Source organism: Peromyscus maniculatus, chromosome 8, assembly GCF_049852395.1.
Source record: "Peromyscus maniculatus bairdii isolate BWxNUB_F1_BW_parent chromosome 8, HU_Pman_BW_mat_3.1, whole genome shotgun sequence".
Taxonomy (NCBI): Eukaryota; Metazoa; Chordata; class Mammalia; order Rodentia; family Cricetidae; genus Peromyscus; species Peromyscus maniculatus.
The window spans coordinates 56,327,954-56,335,917 of record NC_134859.1 but is presented as its reverse complement, the minus strand read 5'-3'; the positions used below and the strand labels follow the sequence as shown (position 1 = coordinate 56,335,917).

The following is a 7,964-nucleotide window of genomic DNA, read 5'->3' as shown; positions in this document are numbered from 1 at the left end:
CTAGTAAAAGAAAAGTTACATGTTAAGCACATTGCAGAAACTACTAGTCCTTGGAATTCTCCTGCATTTGCAGTAAAAAAGGAAATCTGGAAAAAATGGAGAATCTTAACTGATTTCAGAGCTATAAATAAAGCATTTGAACATTAGGATCTTTATAACCTGCAATTCCTTTACCTTCTTTTTTACCTAAAGATTGGCCTAGTACAGTTATTGATTTACAAGAATGTTTTTTCACTCTCCCTTTACAAGAACAAGATAGAGAGAAATTTGATATTACAGTGCCTACTTATAACAACACCCACCCTATAAAGACATATCAATTCACAGTCCACATAGGTGTCCGAGGGCCACACCGATCTGAGTGGCCTGTGCTGCCACTTGGTGTCATGGTGACTTCTGGGATAGAGCTGTAGCTGAGGCCCATGTCTAGGTCCATGATCCTACTGTAGTTAGAGTTTCAGTTGATGACCTTGGCTCCTGTTATCCCCAAAGGCTGTGGGGATGTCTAGGGTCTGATCTGCCACCCGAGGCCATATTGATGTCCAAGAGCCATGTTTTGGCTGTGCCACATTGATCTGAGTGGCCAGTACTGCCCCCTGGAGCCATGGTGACCCCCAGGGCCTGGTTGCTGCCCAAGGTCATATCTGGGTTAGTGGTCCTATAGCAGCCAGTGTCTATATTAATGTGCATAGCCCATGTTGTCACCAAAGCTACAGGGAAGCATGGGGTCTGGCCCACAGCCTATGACTTGTTGATATCTGTTAGCCATGCCACCACCTGAGCCAGGCTGATCTGAGTGATCTGTGCTGCCACCTGGTTGGGGTCTGCTGTCCAGGCCCCAGCTGCTGCCAAGAGCCATATCTGGGTCCATGGCCCTACTGCAGCTAGGGTCTGTGTTGGTGTGAATGGCTCCTCTTACCATCAAAGGCCCTGAAGATGCCTAATGTCTGGGTCACCACCTGGGGCCATGCTGGTGTCCAAGGATCACACTGCTGTTGGGGCCATGCTAATCTGAGTAGCCTGTTCTACTCCCTTGGGCAATTGTGACATCCAGGCCCAGGCTGCTGCTGAGGATCATGTCTATGTCCATGGTCCTACTGCAACTGGGGTCTGTGTTGAAGTCCAAGGCACACATTGCTATCAAAGGATACACAGAAGCTTGGGATCTAGGCTGCACCCTGTGGCCTTGTTGATGTCCAAGGGCCATGCTGTTTCCAGAGCCATGTGTCATTCAGGTCCATGAGGGCCATGTCTGGGTCTATGGTCCTGCTGCATCTAGGATCTATGGTGTTATCTGTAGCCTGTTTTACCACAGGAAGCCATAGGAACCCATGCATAATGAAATCAGAGGCACATGATGAGCCAGACCCATCCTTCGCTGGCCCTGGGAAAGCTGGTCTTGCCCATCACTGGTGACTGCAGCAAGGAAGCTGTCCATGACCCTCACAGAAGAGCTAGACCTGGGAGAACTGGCTCCAATGGCATGGGCATAGGGTAAGTGGCTGTGCTCCTCACCTGAGCAGGGTAGCCCCAGTGGCCCTGACTGACCAGCTCAGCTACCACCCAGGTCCATGTCAAGGGCCTTGGATTGGCCCACTCCAACATCTACTTCATCTATGACCTGCTGGAATACATGAAAAGACTGCTACTGTGGAACAATAACCACAGGACCTTCATGACTCAAGGCAGCTGCAGAATATCCAAGAAAAGTTTCATGAGAGTTCAGTGATAATGGTGTACCAGAAACCAGAGGCCTTGAACCACACCAATGATGAATTGCAGTGAACATTTACAAGGAAAACTGATTGGACAAAAGGGTATACTGTGTGACATACCTTGGCTCCCAGTGCTACTAAGACAAATGAGATGTTGGAAGGTGGGAAAGATGAAAAAGGGAAGAGATTTTTTTCTATTTATTTGTTTGGTTGGTTAGTTTGTTTAGTTTTTTTTTTTTTAATTTCTTTACAGGAGGATGCTGCGAAGATGAAGAGCTGGTCTAGAGGGACTGGGAAGTAAGTGGAATTAGAGTGCATGATGTGAAGTTCTCAAAGAATCAATAAAAATTATGTTAAAAAAGAAGAGATCAGTTGCACACTCTTAATGATTTTCAAAAATTATTAGGTGATATTAACTGGATGCAGCCTACCATTGGACTGACTATTCAAGAATTAAGTAATTTGTTTCAAATTTTGCAAGATGACTTAGACATAAACACTCCAAGGCAATTAACAGTTGAAGAAGAAAAGAAATTGGCTCCAAGTAGTAGGGGTGCATGACTTTAATCCCAACACTTGGGAGGCAGAGGGGAGCAGATCTCCAGGAGTCCAAACAAGCCTGATCTATGAAGTGAGTTCTAGGATAGCTAGGACTGTTACACAGAGTAACCCTGTCTCAAAGAAAGGAAGGAAGGAAGGAAGGAAGGAAGGGAGGGAGGGAGGGAGGGAGGGAGGGAGGGAGGGAGGAAGGAAGGAAGGAAGGAAGGAAGGAAGGAAGGAAGGAAGGAAGGAAGGAAGGAAGAGAAAAAGAAGAAAAGAAAAGGAATTTCCCCAAATAGAACAGAAATTACAAATACCTATAGAGGTAGGTTAGATCTTACAATTGAATGTATTTTAGTTATTTCACCTTCTTCCCATTCCCCTACTGGATCAATTATACAAAGGGAGGATAATTTTTTCCACTTTTTTGCGACAAGGTTTCTCTGTGTAGCTTTAGTGCCTGTCCTAGATCTTGCTCTGTAGACCAGGCTGGCCACACACTCACAGAGATCCTCCTGGCTTTGCCTCATGAGTGCTGGGATTAAAGGCATGTACCTCCATTGCCCAGTTAAGGATAATATTTTAAAATGGATTTTTTAAGCTCAAAAGCAGAGTAAAAAGTAAGTTTTCTGAATTAATTATAAAAGGAAGCATAAGACTTCATCAATTGTCAGCAATCTATACAGTTGAAATTGTAGTGCCCTATACTAATACTAATATTATCCAGTTATGGGTGATTAATGATGATTGACAAAGAGGGAAAATTAACAACAATTATCCCAACAGTAACTGGCTTCAATTTATAATAAGAACTGAATGAATTTTTCCCCACATAGTGAAAAGAGCACCTATTTCTGGGGCTCTTACATTCTATACTTAGGAAAATAAATTAAGAATGGCTGATTATTAAGCAAGAAATATAAGTAAAATAATTCAAAGTCCATGTTCCAGTCCAAAAATCAGAGTCATATGCCATTCTAATGTTTTGCTAAATTTTAATGAATCTCTTAATATAATTACTGATTCTCAATATGCAAAAGGGGTTGTATTCCAGATAAAAGCTGCTGAACTAATTCCTGATTATTCAGAATTAACTTTGTTATTCATACAACCACAAAAAACAGTTCTGGACAGAACTTAACCCACTATGTGTCACTCATATTCGATCTCATACTGGACAGCCTGGGCCATTAGCAAAAGAAAATAAAGAAATTGATCAATTACTGGTAGAAAATGTTTTGGAGACTTCAGAATTTCATAAAAAGACATCATGTTAATAATAAAGGCTTAAAGATTTCTTCTATTGCCTGACAGCATGATGAAAAATATTATAAAATTGCCCTATTTGTTCATTGTAAAACAAATACCTTTACCTGCAAGAGGTAATCCTAAAAATACACAAAAATAAAATAAAATTTGACAAATAGATATATTTAATTTAACAGATTTTGAAAATTAAAATATAGTAATCATACTATTGATACATACTCTAGATTCCAATGGGCATCTGCTCTGAATTCTAAAAAGGCTAATTCTATAATCATATATATATTAGAGGCAATAACTATACTGGGAATACAATACAAATTAAAAGTGAAAATGGCCCTGCTTATGTTTCCAGTAAAAGAAAACAATGTATTTGTACATTATAACATAAAACACATTACAGGGACACTTTATAATTCTATACGATGAGCAGTTATTGAAATATCTAATGATACTCTAAAAGGCATGCCTTTTAAGCAGAAGGGGGATATGAGGACTCCCCAGGATAAACTGAATAATGCTTTACTAACTTCTAATTTTTAAATGCTAATGAAACAGGGACATCAGCTTCTGAAGGCATTGGGTTGTGGGGGCAGGGGGAAATCTGCTGAATTGTGTCAGCCTATGTACTACAAGGATGCTTTAACATCAGAATGGAAACCAAGAAAGGTGTTATGTTGGGACCAAGGTTATGCTTATGTTTCTGCAGGAGATAAAAAGCTGTGGAAGAAAGTTTTAAAAAGCCTTTGAAGAGGATGGCTGATTCTCCTACCTGGGAACAACTTATGAAATTGTCTGATGAAGGGGAAAGAACAGTTTGACAAGCTGGGGAAACTTTGAATGCTAGAATTTGTTCCTTGTGATGCTGTGTGGGTAAGTATACAGGTAACAGGGACCAAGTATACATATTGGGCATATATTTCTAATCTTCCAACTAACATAAGAGTAAGTTGGGGAGATATGTGTAGGAAAAGGGATTGGCTAAAGAAACCCACCCTGACCTTAGAGCCCAGAACCAGGGAAAGAAACACAGCCTGGGTCTGGGCCTGAGCCAGAGAAAGAAACATAGTTTGGCTCTGAAATCAGAGCCATCTCTGCCCCTGGCCAACTGACCAGTGAAACAAACCAGTCACACAGCAGAAAAGTTGCACCCTGACCCGAGAACCCAGAACTAGAAAAAGAAACACAGTCTGGGTCTCAGACCTGAGCCAGAGAAAGAAATACTTTATGCCCAAACCCAGAACTTAAGAAACATGCCCTGACTCTGAAACCAGTACCAAAGAAACAATCTTGGTCCCTAGAATCAGAGCCAGTGAAAGAAATATGCCCTAGCCTTAAAGGCCAGTGAAAGAAACAGTTTGGCTCATATCAGAGCCATCTCTGTCCCTGACCAACTGACCAGTGAAACTAACCAATCCCAGTGAAAGAAACAGTTTTGGCTCTGAAATCAGGGCCATCTCTGCTCCTAACCCACAAAACTAACCAAACCCTGAGCAGAAAAAAACTAACCAATCCCAGGTTGACTCTGCCCCCAAGACATTCTGTCGAGGAATATGGGAGTCCAGCCCTTTGATAGTCCCCTCCCAGGTCTGGGAAGAATCTACAATCAGCTGATAATTTTATCTTTGATGAAAAGAAATGAATCTATGTACAGGAAACTCCTTAGTCCATGCACTTTATTATTCTGAGTCAGTTCTCTCTCTACACAGCTTCTGTTCTGCTCTCATGCTCCTTTCTTGCCCGATTTGTCCCTACCTTTATCTTCTGTTCCCCTCTAGGTTCTATCAATTCTCTCATCTCAATTTTGCCCCATCTAGGTTCTCATCCATCTAGTTCCTTCCCATCTTAGCTCCCCTCCCATCTCCTTCTTTCTCATCTTGTTCATCCTCATCTTATTCTTCCCCATCTGGCTCTTCCTCATCTTCCATCTTGTTCTTCCAGTATTCTCTTTTAGCCCTTGAATCTAGTTATTCCCATATAGTTCATTCCTCTCCAGTTCTTACCCATCTAGTTCTTCTCTTCTCTTTTTTCCCCTCTCTCTCCTCCTCTCCATCTCCTTATTCTCTCTGTTCTCCCTAAGTCAGGAATCCAGTTATAAACCCAAACAATAGCAATCCTCTCACAGAGCAAGGTCACCAGGCTTGAATTCTTATAGGATCATAAAGGCAGGTAAGACTTTTCTTCAGGCAGTGATCACCAGGCTTTCTTTCACAACCCAATAGGGGAGTGGTAAATGAGGGGGTCGATAGAGAGCTAATGATCGATTAGTATATCAAGAAGGGAATTTATGTGCTCAATCTACATTCCTAGAAGTCGTTAGGTGAGAAATTAGGAGTCTATTAGTAAGGCTGTAAGGAAGGAGGGTCTTACCCTAAATTGCACAAGAAATAAAGCTACCCTTCTCACCTAGGAGACTGGTGTTGTTTCATTTGGCTTTGGATGCTTGATGGGTATTTTAGAGAAATATACTGTTGGAAGTTCTTGGAAGCACACATAGTATTACAAGAAAATCACTGTAGGAACCAGCTAATATATATATGGTAAAATATCACGAAGAGTTCTTAAGCCATGGCTTGATCTTTGGAGAAGTACTTGACCTTTCCAAGTAGTAACTTTTGTGATAGTAGCTGAACTCCATTATGTTTTCCTGCAGTTAGCGGCAACATCCAATGTAAACCACCCTGCCTGATCAGTTGTGGGCTGTTCTCTCCAGCCTGGTAGAGGCAGCCACTCTCCTGGACTCCTCCTTCCCAAATAAATTTCTTTCTCCAAAGAGTTTTGGGTGTGAAGATCTTCATTCACCAGTACAGAGAAGAAGATTGTTAAGATATTCCATGGTGGACTGACCAGTAAAAAAAACAACAACAAAAAACACCTTACTGAGATGTCCCTCAGGGAACTGAGCAAAGCAGGAGCTGAACAGAAGAACCTGGCTGAGATATCCCTCATGGGGCTGAGCAAGGGGGAACTGAACAGATGAACCTTGCTGAGAAGTCCCTCATGGGGCTGAGCAAGGGGGAACTGAAAAAGTAACACTTTTCTCCATAGTCAGAGCCGGAAGAGATTGCTACATTTCTGCAGGGGTTTCCCTCTTTGCAGAGTGAAGCAAACGAAATAACATCTTAGGCCAGAGAGGAAGCAGAGCTCTGCTAGGAATCCCCCTTGAGTGGGGGCTGAGCAAAGCTCAGCTGTAGCAGCAGCTCTGCAGGACAGGAGCAGGATTGCTACATCCTGCAGGGAGACCATCCCCACCATACCAGGTATAGCCTGACTCCTGAACCCTTCCCTGCTGAGCTGTCCTATCAGCTCCAGGCCTGACTCTCCCAAGCAGTCAAAATACCTTCCCTTCCAGGACTGAGCTGTCTCACTGCAGCTCCAGACATCAGAGCTGTCCTAGCAGCTCCAGGTATCCAGGATACCTCACCCTCCAGCTGAGCTGTCTCATTGCAGTTCCAGCCAACAGAGCTGTGCTAGAAGCTCAAGGTGTTGCCTGACTTCCCAAGTACTCAGGATACCTTTCCCCCAGAGTTGCATTTACTTATATTTTGGTGCCAAAACCTGGGACCAAACCCACAGAGTTGCAAAACTTACTTACAATATGGACATTCCTGTGGTGGTTAATGAATCTTCTCAGCTACCTGGCCCTTATGACAACTGAGGAGCTGCTAAGTCTATGGAGGAAGGTAAGGAAATTATAAATTATACTATGAGAGTGCAAGGAATTTCTATTTGCATGGGAAATGGAATTTGAAATCTAAATATAACTTTTCAAGTATGATTATCTATAGTTAATACGACCGAGGATTTTCCTAAGTTTTATATGCTTCATGCATCTCATTTTAGAGGACAGGAGATTAATGCTACTAGTTCCTTCAATATGCCCTTTTGTGAGATGAGATTTACAATAAGGAATCTGACTGGGTCCAATGGCAACAATGTAAAAGTGAGAAACCTCAGGTGATTATTAATATCCCCATTGGTCCTGAGGTTAGCAAGTTCTTGGTGTGTTCAAGGAATAGAAAGGCAGAGCAAATAACTCACAGCAGAGTGAGTGAGGAGCATGAAGTGGGATCTAATGTCAGAAAAGGGCAGGGTGGGATGAAGAGGGTCATATAGAGCTCATGACCACTGAAAGAAACCAGTATGTCTTTCTCTGTGAGACAGAAAGGATAGGAAGTTTTGACTAAGAGGCGACTTAAACTAGTTTACATATTAGATTGTGACTCTGACTTCAAGACTGAGAATAGACCATGAAGCATCAGCAGGGAGAGTTAGGAAGCTGGAGCACAGACCCAGGATGATGGCTGGACCAGCGGTCTCCTTGGGCACAGTGAGAAGAGTCAAATTACAGATCTGTTTAAAAGCCAGGGTCAGGGCTGGGGAGATGGCTCAGTGGATGAAGCACCTGCTATGCAAGAATAAGGACATTTGTCTGATCCCAGC

General features: G+C 42.5%; 1 protein-coding gene across 1 annotated transcript in view; it reads left to right on the top strand.

The window, feature by feature from the left end:
- The first annotated feature begins 6,661 nt into the window (after positions 1 to 6,661).
- LOC102920420 (NACHT, LRR and PYD domains-containing protein 1a-like) overlaps positions 6,662 to 7,964 on the top strand; it is a 140,992-nt gene continuing 139,689 nt past the window's right edge. Inside the window, exon 1 of the mRNA XM_076542800.1 lies at positions 6,662 to 7,204. The gene's annotated coding sequence lies outside the window, so the exon portion shown is untranslated. The remainder of the gene's footprint in view (positions 7,205 to 7,964) is intronic.